The 18987-nt window shown below is 40.5% G+C and overlaps 1 protein-coding gene across 1 annotated transcript in view; it reads left to right on the top strand.

The window, feature by feature from the left end:
• dlgap3 (discs, large (Drosophila) homolog-associated protein 3) overlaps window positions 1-18987 on the top strand; it is a 191714-nt gene that overhangs the window by 115742 nt on the left and 56985 nt on the right. The window contains exon 3 of the mRNA XM_072676046.1: window positions 1449-1567. The gene's annotated coding sequence lies outside the window, so the exon portion shown is untranslated. The remainder of the gene's footprint in view (window positions 1-1448; window positions 1568-18987) is intronic.

Genomic DNA, 18987 nt, shown 5'->3' with positions numbered 1-18987 from the left:
CAGGTCTTTGAGGGCCAGAATTTTTGCTGATTGGCAGGTGTTCAAATACTTATTTGCAGCAGTAACACACAAATAAATTATTAAAAAATCACACATTGTGATTTCTGGATTTTTTTTTAATTATGTCTCTCACCTCTGCACCTAAGATGACAATTTCAGACCCCGTCATGCACTGAGCACTGCATAGCAGGAACACCCCTCAAGACCTGAAAGTGGCTCAGACCCTTACGCTTGACCATTTTCACTGCTTTTAACACATCACAATCACTGACAGTTCACTTGCTGCCTAATATATCCCACCCCCTTACAGGTGCCACTGTAAGTAGATAATTTAATTTAATGTTATGGCTGATCAGTGTGTCTAATGTTATCTAATCTAAGGTGAGGGCCTATTGCCCTTAAAACAGTTTAGCCTCACCCATTGATACTGAAATATCAATATTCCCAATCCTCACATTTGTTTCTTAGAATAGGTTAGGTGCAGTTACATTCAATGGACAACCATTTACACTTAACTTAAGGGTTCAGTTGCATTGAATATGCAGTTGAACATTAGTAGAATGTCAGATGAGCATCTACAAGGCATCTACAATGGACCATCTAAGTAAAATGTTACTGAAAGTCTTCCCCAGACAGTAGAGGCAGTTTCACCATACAATAGCAAGATAAAATGTTTTTTCTGTTTTATTAATACCTTTGGTGTCTAAAGAAACAATAAAAGAGGAGGTGTCCCAATATGTTTGTCTATATGCTGAATGCTAATGCATATTATTAAGGAATCCCTACAAGAAAACATTATATTAATTAGTTTTAGATATCGACCAAACCTATTCCTGCTTGACGTCTGTTTGCCATATCTGTAGGACATGATCTGTTACCACAATTTCTCTGTAATTATGAAAGAACAGAAAATAAATTGACTGAAAACACTTCCATTACGAATGTGGTTGGAAGGAATGGATTTCCTGTTCGTTTAAGGACAAGGAAACATGGTTGTGTCTGTGGTAATCTTCTCTATCTACAGATGCAGCAGATAGAGAGAGTGCTGAAAACACTGGGGTACTCCTTTAAGGATCAGAAACACACTCACACACACATTTTTCCAAAGTATGACACCGGAACAGACCTTTTTCCCCTGACAGTGGGGAAGGGAAACAAGAGAAGAAGATAAAGTATCAGTATTTTTATATCATTATCTCTCTCTCATGTGAGAACTCCCTTTCGTGCTTTTGTTCTTGCACTCACTCTCGCGTGTTTTTCACTACGGCTGCATTGTAACGGGTTACATTATTGCCACAGTAAATAATATTACATATAAATTGGATAAATACAGATTGAATATATGGATAAACTTCTTTATGAACTTTTAAGAATTATTTACAACAGTATTGTCAACATTGTCTTTCCCTCTCTCTTCCCCTCTCTCCATTTCTCTCTTTCTGTTCCAGGTTCTTGAGTGGTGAGAAGAGTGTGCGTGTGCCAGCTGCAGGAGTATTGGTGGGTGTCCAGTGAAGAGCCTCTGTCCCCCGCTGCTGATAATGGAGCACCGTTTGCACATGAGGAGGCAGTGAGTAACCTTCTCTCTCCGGCTGCCGCTGCGTTCGCGCTCAGAGGCGCTAATCTCCTCGGCCCTCTGCGCTGTGCGTCTTTGAAAGCTGTCCCTCCTCTGAGAGCTGTTCCCAATTATAACCTTCTCTCAAGTACCTGGCTGGGATTATTATTGCGCGTCAGCTCAACACCTTCAAAAGCCCGCCGCCAGGGTTGCTGATTCTTTTTTTTATTCTGCTACTTTAGAGGTGTTTCTTTACTGCTCCATGCATCCTAGAGCAGATGAAGGCCCACTAGAAGGTAGACCAGAGAAGTAGTTCAGCGGAGCTGCTTGCTGAAAGTACCTGGCGCAGCACGGCAGGGTGGGTAGATGCGCTAGCGTGGCTGACGTGGTTTTGCGGTTGTCCATCAGGGAAAGGTGCTTAACAATGTATGCTGCATTGTTTAACTCCGGCCTGTCAATTATGCAGGACAACATAAGGCCAACAGGGATAACTGCTCCTGTGTACTCAACCCTGTCTTTGAACCTTCACTGTAAGACTACAGATAGCCTAGGTTTTCAGGACCACCAGGCCAGCTCAAGGCCTCTGCTTTGTTGGTGTACAAAGGATGTTTTTTGGTTGTTTTAAGGCATTAGCACAAGTATACTGCAGAGTGGAACACATATATGTAGAATTGGACCTAAACTTTGTGTACACATCCTGCATATCCAGTGTATACTATATGGATAATAGCATTGGGACACAGCTCTTAATCATTGAATCCAGGTGCTTTATTCAGTCCTATTGCAGCATTAGAATAAAATAAAGCACCTTGCCATGCAGTCTGCCTTTCGACACATTAGTGAAGGATGGTTCACTAAGGATGGTAGGAAGGGTGGATAGATATTCCTAGATATACTCCTAGATATTCCATCATCAACTGTGAGTGGTATTACTGAAAAGTGGAAATGTTAAGGAACCACAGCCATGTTAGCAACCCAGCCATGAAGTGGCAGACCATGTAAAGTTACAGAGCGAGGCGTGGCAAGAGAGTGGAGTCCATGAGGAGTAAAGAAATCAATACAAAAACTCATGACAACAAGGGCCTAAACAGCGGAGGAAACCAAGACTGTAAAAATGAGTCTGTGCAACCCTCCACCACCATGTCTCCTCCCTTTTAACCCTGTCATCGATCATTACTGGTTCCACTTATCAGAGGGGGGCTTTAGAGTGGCTTCCTGTCACAAGCAGAGGCCACCTGAACTCCAGCTGAGTCTACCCATTAGGGGCATGAATGTCATGGCAATATTGAGCAGAATGACTACAACGCACAGAAAAAAAAAACAAGCTGAAATTTGGTGTACAAGATGGAGGCACATTTTGGAGAGGGTTCATCAACAAGGGGTCACAATTATACATACAGGCTTAGACACAAACAACACACCTCATATTAAATCATTTACCTCAGTTAAATGCAAGTTGTAACATGTACATACTTAAAACAATTGTGCACATAAACTGGTCAGTCCACATATTTTAGATAGGACTGAGGTCAGGACTTTGGGAAGGCCATTCCAAAAGCTTATTGTTGGCCTGCTTTATAATTATAATTATAATTATTATAATCATTTAGCTGATGGTTTGAGATGATGCTGATGAATTCTGTGGTAGTCCTGCATTGTGCAGTTCAAAGACATCATTATAAGTCCAGTATTGCCATGAGATGACTTTCATAATGTTCGTAATGAATGTATGTAAACTTAAGGCATGATCAGTTTAGAGTCAGTGTGGCAGTAAAACTTAGGAAATTATTAAATTAGGAACTTTATGAGAGAAGAACATAAATAATGGGCCTCATTCACCAACAGTGTATTGTATCAAATTTTTCCTTCCAGTTAATCCACCCGTTTATAACTCCCCTAGCACTAGCAATGCTCCCGACACTTGGAGGGTAGGGACTTAACATATGTCTCCTCTGGTACATACGAAGCCAACCAGCACGTCTTTTCATACTGCTGCCATTGCGGCATTGCCAGGCAGCCAACACGCTCTGAGGAAAACGTCAGGTGCCCAGCTCCATTGCACAACATCGCACAATGCAAGGTTTCACAGCTCCATTATTTGTTTTTAATAAAAGTCCTTATAAAAGGTCGCTGTCAAATCGTGTTTTTTAAACTGCATGTTCTTATAAAGATGAATCTAATTGTCTTCATAAATTGATCAAATCCCAAATACAAAAACACTGAATCTTTGTAAAAGCAGCTTAACTGGACTTTAACTCCTTAAACATCCTATAGCCCCAGCAGGCCAAAAGTGTCATTAAAAACTTCTATTACCAAACATTAGCCCCACAAGTCCCTGTAGTTACTACATTATATACCTTAGAGAGTAATAAGCCTTTTTGCATTAAGGGGTTGAGAAGAAATGTCTTCTTAAGAATGGTCGGTGAGTGAGTCTCCATGTTCTTAACTATAATGGACATTAATGCAACAACATTTATGGACCATTTCCGTTGGTCTATTGGTCTACAAGTTTCTAATATAGCAGCAACATAAGGTACAGAATTCCTTTGAGATGCCTTTGCTTCCCAACTTCACTGCCAAGCACTCGACAGCTGGAATCCAGACTGCTGTGAATGGGATACAGTGCGTTTTGTTTGTGCTACACAGTTCCCTGGTGTACAGGCAGTGTTATATGGTTTGAGGAGCTGTCAGTCAGCTGCTATGAAAGCGTGGTGTAGTTGAGCTCGTTAGAGCGGTTGGAGCTTGGAATGGGTTAGTGTGATAGCAAATCCACACTGGCCCCTTTAAGTCAGGATAAGCCTCTGTGTGTTATCTCTTAAACGCTTCAGTGCTGACTAATGTGCAAGACTGAATTTTTAGGAAGATGTCTTTTATCAGCAAAGTCAAAGAGACACTCAACCTACTTCACATCCTCCACTTCCCCTTCTCAACACTCTACAAGCCTATTTTTCCTCTCTCTCACTATTTCATTCTCTCTTTCACACACACACACACACACCACATATGCACACACTCTGTCTTTAAATTGCCTCACTGCAATCGAACCTTTCCGCAATCAAACCTTTCTCTTCAGTGGCTCTTCATCAGTGGCAACTCTGCTTGATATCTAGTGTTACGATAGCAGGTCTATCTCTCCCTCTGTTCTGCCTGTGCGACTCGCCCTGCACAGAGACTATGAGTGCTGATCTCTCAGCAGCTGCTCTCTGGGTCAAACAAAATATAGTGCAAGCAGGCCAATGGGCGAGGCAGCCCTCCGGTTATGTTGCTATTCTTAACTCTGTCTCACTTTCTCCATTGTAATTAACTGGCTACTCTTCCTAGTATATCACCATCCGTCCATTCCTCCATCCAACTGTCTATCTATCTATCTATCTATCTATCTATCTATCTATCCATTTGTCCTTCTATTAACTTCTCCAACCATTCACTTATCTTTGTATCATCCCTCCACCCATCCATGTCTCTGACCATTCCTTCGTCCATCTACACGCCTCATCCATTCTCTATGTACAGTATTTATTTACACCTCAGTCTGATTGGATAAGTGAATGGTTGGAGAAGTTAATAGAAGGACAAATCATTTCTTCATTTATCTATACCTATTCATCTATTCATACCTCCTCCACCCCTTGATGCATTCATTCCATTCATTCATCCATCGATATACCTCCATTCATTCTCCATCTATCCATACCTCTATGTAGCTGTTAATCTCTTTCACTCCTTTATCCATTTAATCTATTAATTAATCCCTCCTCACATCCTTACATCCATTCATTTTCACACCCATTTGTACCTGCATACATTCCATTTATTCATTCATCTACCCATCGATACCTCCATCTATGCTTCCATCTGTCAGCTGATGCCACCATCTATCTATACATACCTCCATCCACCTATATATCTAGTTATATATCCATCCATTCTCCCCTCCAACCATTCATTCATCTGTCCATCATACCTCTATCCATTCTCCATGTATATCCATACCTCCAATTATCCCTACATCCATCTCTTCATCCCTCTCTTCATCCTTTATCACCCATATTTATTTATCTTTCATTCAACCATCCCTTCTTGCATTTATCTAACAATACTTAATTCTATTCATCCATCCATACATACACTTATCTTTGCTCTTCTCATTAGTTGGTAAGTCTAAGAGGATGATCAATGGAGAAGTCCTGCTGAGTCATAATGGCTACATCCCAGTGTCCAGCTGAGCAGATAGATTTCAATAGATGTTAAATGATGTCATACTGAGTCACTACACTCACGTCAATCTATTAGCCTTCACTTAACTGAAGGTGACCTTTTCATATGACAAGCCTGTAATATTCACTGACACTGTAAAGAGTTCCTGGAACAACCTGAGGAACAGGATAGGTCCACTGTGGATCTGCTCTGATCACCTCGTTTTCTTTCAGCAGTGCACTAACTTGATTCCCACAGTGGTAAAATACAGGGGTACTTTGTAGCGCTTTGCATATGTTTATCTTTTTCTTCTAACATGTATATTTATTTCATAGGCTTTCATGCTCTGTCGGATTGCTGAGTTTTATTTCACTTACATTTTCCCCTCTTTTGAAGTTTGGCACACTTTTGAGAGAGAGAGAGAGAGAGAGAGAGAGAGAGAGAGAGAGAGAGAGAGAGAGCGCAACAGCAATAGCAAAATAACTATAATTAACTGCAATTTGGAAGCAGTCTGCTGCCCGCATGTGTACGTACCTTACCAGAGTATTTGGGCTAAATTGCGTTATGTTTACATAATTTCTTCGAAGCAATGCCAGCATATTAAGAAAGTAAAGTCAACAGTGAAGAACATATGATTTTGAGTTTGTTATAAAACACATTCCTCAAAGAAACAGCTCTGACTAGATGACTAGAAAGAAGTTGCTTTCAGCAAGGCATTAGGAAGCAGTGTCAGTGTGAAAGAACCTTTGATATTTTTATTAACATTAGATAGTATTAGATCCTTATTAAGTCATTACAGTTTTACAAAAACTTACAAGAGGAGGCATTAACTTACTTTACACTTGAAATACACTCTTGTCTACACTGTGAGTCGATTAAGGATATAGTTCACATGCATTTAGATAAACTGCATGTGAACTATAACTGACCTATATATAAATCACATGACAGGTGTAGTGAATAAGAAATGACCCCTTTCAGTGTATCAAGTCTCTCTGTTCAGGACTCAGGACTGGGTGTGTGAGTCCTCAGTTAACATTGGTCAGTTATAGTTTTTAAATTAGGTTGTATCACACTCTGCAAGCCTTTTCTTAGCTAGTAACAACTAACTAATACATACAAAGGCTAAACATCATAGCTCTGATGTGATCAAAACTGAGGTAGCACCTGTTGGTATGCAGAAACTGGCTCAGCTGTCTAATGCACTGCCGCTATGTCCCAGGGTTTGTGAGTTTAAATCCTGAGCCATGCTGCTTTGCCATCAGTGACCAGAGTCAGAAAAAGCACAATTGCTTGTCGTTTCTCCCGGTGGGTAGATGGTGCTCACTCTCCTCATTATTCTAAAAGTGATGTTGGCCAGCACAGATGTCTGTTAGTTGGTGTGGCGGAGCTGAGCACCTGGTGCTTTTCTCCAAGTGTGTCGGCTGCTTGGTGATGCCGCATCAGAGGCAGTATTAAAAGGCGGTGACTGGCTTCTTTATGGTCAGTGTTCTCTGGTCTGCCCTTTGGTGGAACATCTGTAGTACATAGGCAAGTATGTTAATAAAAACAAATATCTCTGTTATAAACATGGTTCTTCATGGAAACAAAAGTGGTTCTTCTATTGCATGGCTCAAAGAGTGGCTTTTTAAGAGTGTACACCTGCTCTGGACAACATCACTTTTTAAGCTCTATGTAAAATCTAGTTTCTGAACTTTGCAAACACTTATATTATTAGAACTAGCTTACATTTGAACTTCAGTTGCAGGCAGTGCAACCAACCCTCGTGTCAGATGATATTTATGATAATATGGTCAGAAATTCTAATCAGAGATGAGTAGATAAAAATAATGTAATGTCATATTCTTCACACAGAATTCTTATTTGGGGGAGGTTTGGTCCAGACATTTTCGCCTTAGCAATAAAGATAAATGGACAACTGATTATACTGAGTGGTTGTAAATGAATAAGTATCATCTGTCATTTATGAAATTTCTTCCTGAGAGCTAAGAGCGTGAGCTGTCTCTGAAGTCAGGGGTGTGAGAAATCCCCCACAACAGTGCATAATTCCTGACATTTGCCTTCATTGGCTCATTGACACTCTGAATCATTATTCATTTATTTATCTTCCTACAGACACCTCACTCTCTGTCTCTCTTCCTTCTTCTTGGCTTATGTCATCCCCTCGCCAACGTCATTGTGCTGCGTCCAAGTACGAGACAGCTTGAGGTGTGACAGATCGCCTTAGCAACCAAGAAAAATGTCACTGGCTAGAGGAGAAGTAGTAAAGCAACAACGAACCCTGGGACAGGAGATGGCTCTCAGTGGACAAAAGGGGCATGTGAAATTGACATGCACTATGTGGACAAAAGTATTGGGACACACCCCTTAATCAGTGAATTTAGGTGTTTTATTCAGTCCTATTGCCACAGGTGTATGAAATCAAGCACCTAGACATGCAGTCTGCCTTTACACAAATTAGTGAAGGATGGGTGGTTCTAAAGAGCTCACTGAATTCCAGCTTGGTACTGTAACAGGATGTCACAGTGAATAAGTCAGAGTGGTATTATTGAACAGTGGAAGCTTTTAGGAACCACAGCAACTCAGCCATGAAGTGGCAGGCCACGTAAAATTACAGAGTTGAGTACTCTGACTCAATGACTACAGAGATTCAAACCTGCTGGGTTTAGAACAGAATGTCATAAATGCTCCTGTAGATGTAATGTGTCCTAATACTTTTGTCCATATAGTGTATTTACTATGGATGTTGGTATTGTTGAATATTCGTCATGAACAGATCTTATGCATTGCTTTTGCTCAGAAGCAATGTTTCAGATTTGCTTACGTGTGCCTAAAACCTCGGACTCCTCACTGCAGTGAAAGGCTTCTATTCTGCTTTGGATGGAAGGCATTTCTTTGAAATGGATTTGTAACTGTTCAGCACAAAAGAACCGAATGACGTATTGTGAGAGACTGCTGTGAGAGACTCATTGAGAGCTGTTCTATTACACTACAGGCTAACATTCAGTACAGAGGCAGTCAAACTAGCAGCTTATCTACTGGAGTTAACAGCATTAAAAAAGGCTTTCATTCAAAAGTCTTACATTTTTTACATTTTGAGGGAGCAATAGTTTCCATCATGTACCATCATAATCACTGACAAGGTACATATCAGAGTGCCCAGAGGCAGCACAATAGCCAATTGTTTGTGAGATTCTGGGATACATCACAAAACTGGTCAGAGTGAGGATTGACCAACAGAAACACTTACCAACAGAAACACAGACTTTGACTATGGCCAGTGAAGTGAAGGGAATTCCATATATTTAATTATATGACACGATATATTTAAAATCTATATATTACCATATGTCAGATTGGGAAAGTTGTCATAGCAAAACAATGGCCAATGTTTTCTTATTGGGATTTGATTGATTTATGAAGACAGACGCATCCAAGAGCATAGTTGGGAACACATTTTGTTAGGACCTTCCCTAGAGCAAATTATGAGAAGTCTTAGGAAGTTATTGGTAAATGAGGCCCAATGTTCAATACAAAGAATGATGAGAAAATTGAAGATTTCCTTCATTCATCCTAGAATCTACTCTATAGTAGCCAGAAAGCACAGCCATTTTTAGTGTTTCATGTATTATCTACTTGGGGAAATTAGTGCATAAGTGAGCTTTATGTTCTTTTATACATCTTATACATCTGCACCTGGTGTGTGTATGTGTGAGTCTGTGCACTTGTTTAACATAAATGTGCACCTGTGTGTATGTAAGTACCTAAACAGCCTTTAGCAACTTCAGTTTCCTGATTTCAGGCCTCGGATTTATATCACAGAGCAATAATATCACATTTGTATTTATGGCATGATGCCCCACACAGATTGGGAGAATGTAGTGTTAGAAATCTTGCCTAAAGACTTATTGGTGTAGGGTGATGTGCTTGCCCAGTCAGGGAATCAAACTTAAGCCTGCCACAGGGAAGTCAGTGTTGTAATCCACAACACTACATCAGCCTACTATGACCAGGCTGGAAGCAGCTTTGCCCTACAGTCAAAGAGAGGAAATAGTCCATGTCCATTTCCTTAGCAATTAGCATGACACTTGACACTTGGCATGGACTTTGCTTATGTTTGTGGATTCAGTGGCAATAACAGGACACTTATTATTGTTATATTAAGCCTGCACCATCAAATAATTTACAGAAGATTCTTATTCTTTAAAACTGGAATGTACATTTGATCTCCTGAACAATTATGTAAGCAAAATAAAATAAAATTTTGCCTAAATTACTTATTTTGTATACAAATTGCACTTGTATTGCTCATAGTGGCAACTAATTATATTTATGTAATTTATTATTATTGACAGGAGTGGGTTTTTTTTATTATTTACAGCTCTGGAAAAAATTAAGAGACCACTTAATTATTTTTTCTTAAATTTGCATCTCTACGCGTATGGCAACCATTTTATTCCAGGCATTTCATCAAACAAAGCGGTGTTACCTGAATTTACAGACTATGAATGGCATAAAGTCAGCAATAGCAATGTGAAAGACTAGTAGAGAGCCTGCTAAGACATGAAAGCTGTTATTGGCAGTCAAGGTTATTTCACCATAGTGATTTCTGAATGCTCTCAAAATTATAATATTAGTACTGTCTTTGCATTATTTGAGCAGTTGTCATTTTTGCAAATAAATACTTTATTTGGTATTCAGGGGAAATGTTGTCCATGGTTTATGAAATACAACGTGAATGTTAATTTCCCTAAACACATTGCCTATAAATAGTTAACCAGAGAAACAGATAATGTAGGGTTTCTTATTTTTTTCTGGAGCTGTATATATTATTTAATCAATAGTATAGGATCATTCATAACTTAATGATCACACTGATGTTGCAGAGGTCTCAAAAATTTTGCATTAAAAATAATACACCTGACTTACATGGGTGACTTTAAAATGGGTGTTTCTATGTGTGTGTGTGTGTGTGTGTTTTTGCATGAGTGTATGCATAAACATTGATCATTGGTGTTTTGAATCATTTAAAACAACAAAGAAATCACAGCAGGTAAACATAAGCCACCAGGAGGTGGTCTCAGCTGGTGCTGATGATGGAAAAGCAAGCTTTTGGCCATTGGATTAGTGGCTTCCATTTCTTTTCTGGAGATATTCTCAGAGGCTATGGTCAGGGTGTTCTTTCTTAGCCAATCACTTTACCAGGACAGCTGCGTGATGTATAGAGCCAGACAGTTCTTCATCTGTCCATCCATCTTCTTATCTGCTTCTTCCTCATCAGGGTCATGGTGGGTCTGGAGCCCACCTGGAATCATTAGGCACAAGGTAGGACAGGGCTTTATTCCACAGCAGGGTACCAGACACACCTAGGGGCATGACCAATGCACCTCCAATGTGTGTTTTGAGAGTACCCAGAGGAACCAGAATACTCAGAGAAAACCCACAGGACATTGGGAGAACCCCATGCATTTCTTATAATTGTGTAAAACCCATGTAAAACAATCTGTTAGCAGCCATGAAAGAACATGCACACTATCTGACCACATGTTTGTGGATACCACTTCTGATGAATGCATTCAGCTACTTTAAGTTGCACTGTCCTGTCACTGTAGAGAAGAATCGCCAAAAGAATAGGACTCTCTGGAGCAGATAAATATGAATCTATTGGCTTCATGCCTAATGCCAGGCTAGAGGGGTATAAAGCCCCCAGCATTGAGCTGTGGAGCAGTAGAACTGTGTTCTCTGGAATGATGGTGCGGTGGAGTGGTGATTATGTTTCTATGTCATGTGATCTCCTGTCCTTAAACTGATTACTGATTCTGTAAATTTGCTTTGTGATAATGGCAGTTGTAAAAAGCACTACTACAAATAAAATTCCTCACTAACGCTCTCTTCACTAAATGCAGTCATATCCTCACGCCAATGCTCCAGATTCTAGAAAAATGCCATTTATTGAACAGTAGAGACAGTTACTTCAACAAAAGCTCTTTTCTCTACCCATTGAATTTCGGAAAAAAAAAAAAAACTAAATGAATGAGCAGGTGTCCCAGTACTTTTGTCCATGTAGTTTTATTTACTAGCCATAGTGCTAAATGTTTCAGAGACAACTTGTGATGCTTGTGATCTTCACAAGTTTTTTCAGACTCCTTTTATCTTATTTTTATTGTTGACAGTACAGAGTGGACAGCTCTGAAAGTGTGTGTCTTATTGGGCTGATAAATGCCAGTGGATGGACAGCAATTGCGTATAGAGATAAATAAGCGTGGCTGGTCAAATAAAAGGTATTTCAACCATAAGCAATTTAAGTATATGAGGCTGAGACTAATCTGGAGGCATCTAGTTTTTTGGTTCTACAGGTTCTGCAGAAGATTTTGTGCGTCTCATAAAATCAGAAAAGAAGTATTAGGCTAGTACTGTGTTTCAAATCTCCCAGGATATATTATTGCCATTTCATTGCCTCTGTGTTGGGGAATGCTACATTTCTACTACATTTCTATGATTGGAGTAGTCATTGTTGTTACAGAAAGGTGTTGTCAGTGAGGTGCTTTCATCCATGCAGTGCCTAGAGCAAATCACATTCATTCAGTTTCACTGTGAAACGCTATCAAGTGCTGACATTACGTTTTACTGCGGAACCGACAGCTGACACTGAGACTACTTCACCTCCAATTTTTCAGTTCTAAACCGTTCTAAACACACACACACATAACACACATCATGAATACACACAGAAGCATGTGCATCTACATGGAGGGTAAAGATGTGGAGGTAGATAAAGTGTCTGCTGTCTGTTTTTCAAAGGGCACCCTCTGAGCCTGCACTACGTTAATGGGCTCATTTGTAACTGTAATGAGTAAATGCTAGGCAGTTAGCTACATTGTACCTGCTTAACCATAGAAAAAGCTGTCTGGGGAGCCATCTCTTTCTCACAACTCCTTTTTCAACCCCACTTCCTCGCTCTCTCTCTCTCTCTCTCTGACATACAAACAGTGCCCTCTAAGTTGGAAGACAATGGGGGAGAGTGGAAATGGATGAAGCAGCCGGGAGAACAGAACAGAGAGATTTGCTGAGCCATGACGGCTCTATTCAAACAGAGGTGGCTGAGTGTGGGGAAGGAGAAGAAAGGGAAGTGAAGATGAGAGTGGAGGGACAGGTATTGATTGTGTTTCCTGATTATCAGCCCTGCGGCTCGAGCTTATCTTTGACAAGCAAATTCGCTTTTTTTTGCGCAGCCCCTGCATTACTTATTCCTTTCAGCTCCTCCTTATTCGTACCTTTTCTTCTCCGCTTTCGAGCACTAAGCCTTCAATTTCTTCTTTAACTTCTCCTTTTTATTTCCTCACTCTCTCGTGATTGATGCCTATCTCTTGCGTTTGACACATCTCTTCAGCATCTGTCTTGGCGGTGATTCAGTCCACTCCAGCAGACCGTGAATGTTTGATCTTCTGGACCATCGTCAGTTGTGTTTGTGTGCGTTATGAGAATTTGTTAAGGGCCACTCAGAATGAAAGATTTGTAGGAGTCGCTGCTTTTTGGAGCTCTAATAAGAGCGATCCATCATTGCAGAGTTAAGAGGCTGAAGCAGTCTCCAGCTTTTCTGCTAATGGGAACATTTCGACTCCCTGAGCTCTACCACCCAAGAAATCTGTTTTTGATTAGTGAGTTTTTTAATAGATCGTGGCCAGCAAAGGTGGGAGCTTTGCCAAATGATGGTCTGATGAATCCTCTTAAAGGGCTCATATTCTACATTTGTTTTGTTTTCCCTTTGAGATCCACCTATGATGTGTGTATGTGTGTGTGGAGGTTTATGTATGAAAAATAGTCAACAGTTATTTGTTGTGACCATTTTCCAAAATCTCTTTATTTCTAATAACAGTGTAAACTCCCTTCGTATTTATTATTGTACCTTTAAAGCCTCTGTTCTGATTGGCTAGCTTCTACTGTGCCCTCTTTAAAGAGCAGTCAAAGCTAAAACACTCCCTATAGCTGCATGAATGGGCAGGGCTGAACTGCTACAGGCTTATTAGGCAGATACACTATATGGACAAAAGTATTGGGACACCTACACATTATATCTACAGGTGCTTTCATGACATCCCATTCTCAGTCCATAGCCATTAATAAGGAGTTAATCCCCCTTTGCAGCTTAAACAGCAGGTTTGGAGCTCTGTGGTTATTGAGTCAGCAGAGTGTTGGTGACTTTCTGCTCAATGTGCCTCGACACTCAGCGAATATTTAGGAGGGAAGAAATTTCACCAACTGACTTGTTGCAATGGTGGCATCCTATTACACTACCAGTGACCTCTTTAGAACCACCCATTCTTTCACAAGGCAGATTTTATACACCTGTGGCAGTGGGACAGAATGAATCACCTGAATTCAATTATTAGGAGGTGTGTCCCAATACATTTGCCCACATAGTGTATATGTAACTGCGTTGGCTTTTGTGTCATCACAAATATAAACAAACAAACAAACACTGAATTAAAAATGGGATGTTTAATGGCTTACTTTTCATGTATGGTGGCATGCAAACGTTTGGGTACCCCTGGTAAAATTTCTTACTAAGCAAATTTCTTTACAGCGAACGCAAAGTGAGTAAAAGATGACCCATTTTTATTTTATGTGAAATATGACACATTTCTTTAATATTTTAAGCAAGATTACTTTTGTATTTTCCATTTTACAGTTTAATGAAAAGGGCCCAAAGCAAAAGTTTAGCACCCGGCCCACCCTGTTATTTTCATTAAATTCTGAGCCTTTTATCCCCCAAAAAATCTTTGCTCATTTCTCAATTACTCATTTCATCATCTGATGCTGAAGTTTGTGTTAAGGCCGCATGACAGGTTTCCTTCTGGTGACTCTTCCATTAGGTCATATTTGTGCAGTTGTCACTGCACAGTAGAACAGTGCACCACCACTCAAAGAATACATTTATATGGTACTTGGTCTGATTAACTCATTCTACCAAATGAAGTCTCTTGTATTTACTCTATGTAGCACTATATAAAAGGGATATATGCATATTTAATAAAATAATAAGCATAAAAAATTAGCATAAAACTGTTTTTAATGGTTCTTTAGTGAAGTACATAATTTCCCGGGTGTACTAATAAATGTATTCAGTGGATTCACTGTGGAAAACAAGCAAAAATTGATCACTAAGCCCAGACTAAACTCCTTGAAAAAACACATCTGGCTCATGCTTTCCAGGAAAAGCTTTCTCCCTCCATCTTGCTATCATTTCTCACTGAAATATGGAGAAGGAATTTATGAATTGTCTCCTCTTGAGCTTTTTGGTATAGTTATTAATCTGACTGATGAAATTACTGAAGTGGAGACTGCAGTGAAAACAATAATCAGAGAGTATATTCATCAGACCCTCACTCTGCCAGAGCTCAATCACAGCCGTTGGAGTCATTAGATGCTGGAATAACCTACTAACGAATAAACGAGAGCTGGCCATTATTGTGCATCTGTGTCGTAATTGCAAATTGCATCAGACAATCAAGAGGGGGATAATGTCAGGTTAATAAATGTCCGAAGGACAGGACTTGAATGATGATGGATAATTGATGGGTCTGATTGCAATTCAGACTTGTATGCAGCTTTTTATTCGGATCTACAGTTGCCATATAGCAACAGATTTGTTTAAAGAAACCCACCTCTAACACCCACCCAACTACATAGGGAACCACAGCAAGCACCTGGGCTATCATAGCAACTGCCTAGCAAACACCTAGCAATCCTCTGGCACCAAATGACGCAACACTATAGCAACCACTTAGCATCACTGTAGCAGCCACCTAGCAACACATAGTAACCACCTTGCAACTACTTAGCAACCCCACAGAAACCATCTAGAAAACCCAGTTTCATCCAGGTGACCAAATAGCAAGAGCCTGGCATCCCTCCTGTCATTTTCTAGTTCTAGTTTATTCTCCCCCGCAAGTCATCAGTTTTACACAGGAAGGTAAATTAGGAGCATTAGATATCTTGCCCCAAAGACTCCTTTTGGTGTAGCATAGTGAGCTTGCCTGGACGGAGAATCAACCCCCCCTAGTCTGCCATGAGTCAAGCAGTGCTGTTATCCGCTACACCAACCCATCAAAGGTCAATTCATGTCAATGCTCCATAGAACTCTTCCTGACACTTTACTTTTGTAGGTGTGTATATCTCTAATCTACAACACTGCAGCACAGGCACTCAATACGCACAAGGAATCAATACGTCACTGTGAACAACAGTCCTGAGAAGAATGTGCTCCAAACAACGTTCCAGACAGTTTTAATGAGAGGAAATTCTTCACAAAAGTTGCTCTGAATAAGAATGAGTCAAAGACTAATTATGTCTTTTGCAGTCAGGCAGCAGTAATGGAGTCTGCAGCCAATGATTTGGCATAATCTGTTGTATGTTATTTACTCAGGCAGTTATGCATTTCACTTCCACTCGGTGCACATGAATGAGTGTGTTCTCTTCCCGAGTGTGTGTGCGCGCGCCTGTGTATTTCCACTTGAGTGGGTGTCGGCCCTGTGGGACGCAGATGCTGGCACAGTCTCGGCACCGTGCACACTGATTCCCCCATAGTGACCAACAGTGCCAGCTGATACTATACGTACACACACATGCACACTCTCTCTCTCACACACACACACACATACACCCCATTGGCCTCATCCATGTGCATCCACAAGTCCACACTCGTCCCTTTTATGCACCCTCAGCATGCACTGGGAGCTGTAAAAATGGGCCGCCTCCACATGTGAAACTGCATGGACTGATCATGAAGTGTTTCTGAATCCTTAGTTTTACAAAAACAATCTAAGCAAACTGCAAAATTCTTTATAGTTCTAAGTAAGGAGTTATTTGACCCTTACTTTTCTGATGCCATTTTAAAGGTACATCTATACAGTATCATCTACAGCAGTTTTCCTTGATTATGAAGAACCAGGCAGAGATTCATTAAAACATCTAAATTCTTTACGTTGCTGTGGTCCTATATAGAACTACACTGTAAGGGTAGATTAAGTGTAGTTATGTGTAGTTTCCCTACTTCTAGGGACTCTACTTCTAAGGACTCTCTAGAGCAGATAAACATGAACCTATTGGCACCATGCCTAATGTTAGATGTCGGCTAGAGGGGTATAAAGCCCCCTGCATTGAACTGTGGAGCAGTGGAACTGTGTTCTTTGGGATGATGATGCTTCATCCAATACTTTTGGGATGTGTTGGGGAGATGGGAATGAGGTGGGGTGGTGATCATCCGACATTTTGACCTCACTAACGCTCTTGTTGCTGAATGCAATCAAAGTCTCATAGCAATGCACTCAAACCCCTTCATGGACAGTAGAGACAGTTACTCCAACAAAAGCAGGATAAACTCATTTTACTTGGTTTTGATTGAGCAGTTGCCGCAACACTGTTGTCCAAATAGTAACTCATTTGTTACTTGCGATACTAATGTATTTCTAAATAAACAACATACTTACATGCAAGGCACTTGGCTCCCCCTACAGTTGGGGAGTGTAATTCTGCTTTAGGATACAGAACTGGCAAAGGCAACACTGGAAGTAAAAGAACCATGTAAAAAAGTATCATGCCAATACTATATTCTGCTAACACCTGACATTAGCATAGAAACATGCTGGGAGGTGGTAACATACAAAGAAAAGCTAGTCCAAAGCTAGCAATAATAATAATAATAATAAAAACCTTAGATTTCTCTGACACAAAGTAAAACCTGATGGCAAGCTATACAGAACCTGATGCAAGAGTGCTTATTTCCATTACCAATGTCTGAGTGTGTTATCTAGCAAGTGTGCTGACTTCACAGCAATACATCTAGCTACTGGCTAAACCTCTGTGGAAATTGGTTGGTTGTCTTCATGAGCTTATGACTAAAAAAACAGCAAGTAAACTTTGCTAACACAGACAAATGTCAAGTAAGAAATGCTGGGAAATTCATTCTTATTTTCGAGCTGTATACAACAGCATAGTCAAGCTCTACTGCATAGCGTAGCCTTATGTAATGAATCTTAATTCCAGCCTGCATTTAATGGGTGGATCTTAGTCCGGAAATCTGTAAAGCTTGTCCAGTCCTGCAACAGAACGCATTTTGTTAGTGTGGGTCTCTAAGGGACTCTGTCATGTCCGTGTCAGTGGAATCCAAAAATACTCTGAGAATGGTGTGAATTATGCATGACTCCTCCCCCTCTGTCTGTGCCTGTACTGCTCCAGCGCATCACCAAACACACACACACACGTACACACAAACAAATAGCCTATGCACACAAAGCATGAAGGGAGACAGCCTGAAAACTCTCTCTCTCTCTCAGTTTGTGCCTCGTCTATTCTCTCTTGGCCTGCTGGTTTCTCCGGTGCCCCCCTGTTGGTTGACGAGTGTATACCAGTTTGAATCCCACTGATTTGCAATGTAGTTGCAGTTAGTTACAGTAGCTACGTTTTCATCAACTTTATGCAAAATATACAAGCAATGCAATGAAAATACGTTAAAAAGTAGTGCTTTCTTTGCCCAACAGCTGTTGCAAAATTCTTTACCTTTGGCTTTCTTTACATCTCCATAATCTACTGTTTAGGACAATTTTTAACAAAGCTGTTAGGCAAGAGATCAAATTTATTGGAGCTGCTTTTGAACAAGTACAGTTTTTTCTGGGCCCCTCTCTCTCTCTCACGCTCTTCTTTGTAAGAGCAGACAAGTGGCATGCATTCCTTTTAAAAACATCCACTCTCCTTTGTGCTGGTTGTGTTTGTTGTCCGCCTTCCAAACTGCACACTTCTACATTTGTCCTAAAAGTCTTTTAGATAGAAACACATCTATAGATTAAATCCATAGGAAAGCCCCAAAGTACCAGGCATCGGCTCATGATAAATGAGTGCTGCGAATGTTGGGAAGTGCTTGAATGGATCGCTATCTATGCCTCTATTGCCTTTTTCCTTTAACAGATTTTTAACAGCTTAGTTCAGTGAGAGTGTGTGTAGTGTTCAGATGTAGTGTGAGTCTAAACCAGCATGGTATAGCCAGTGAGAACTCTCTCTCTCTCTCTCTCTCTCTCTCTCTCTCTCGACCACCCTCTGGGCTACAAACCTGAAGGTCCCATATTTGCCTTTATGAGTAAACCATGAAATCCTGAAGAATGAGTGGACTTTAATGGTAATCCACCTCTATCTCCCCTCCTCACTGTCTAATCCTCCGCTTTTCTCCCTTCCATTCTGTGTGG

The sequence above is a fragment of the Salminus brasiliensis genome, chromosome 3, assembly GCF_030463535.1.
Source record: "Salminus brasiliensis chromosome 3, fSalBra1.hap2, whole genome shotgun sequence".
In the NCBI taxonomy this organism is placed as follows: Eukaryota; Metazoa; Chordata; class Actinopteri; order Characiformes; family Bryconidae; genus Salminus; species Salminus brasiliensis.
The sequence above is the reverse complement of the archived record's forward strand: the minus strand, read 5'-3'. Positions and strand labels throughout refer to the sequence as shown.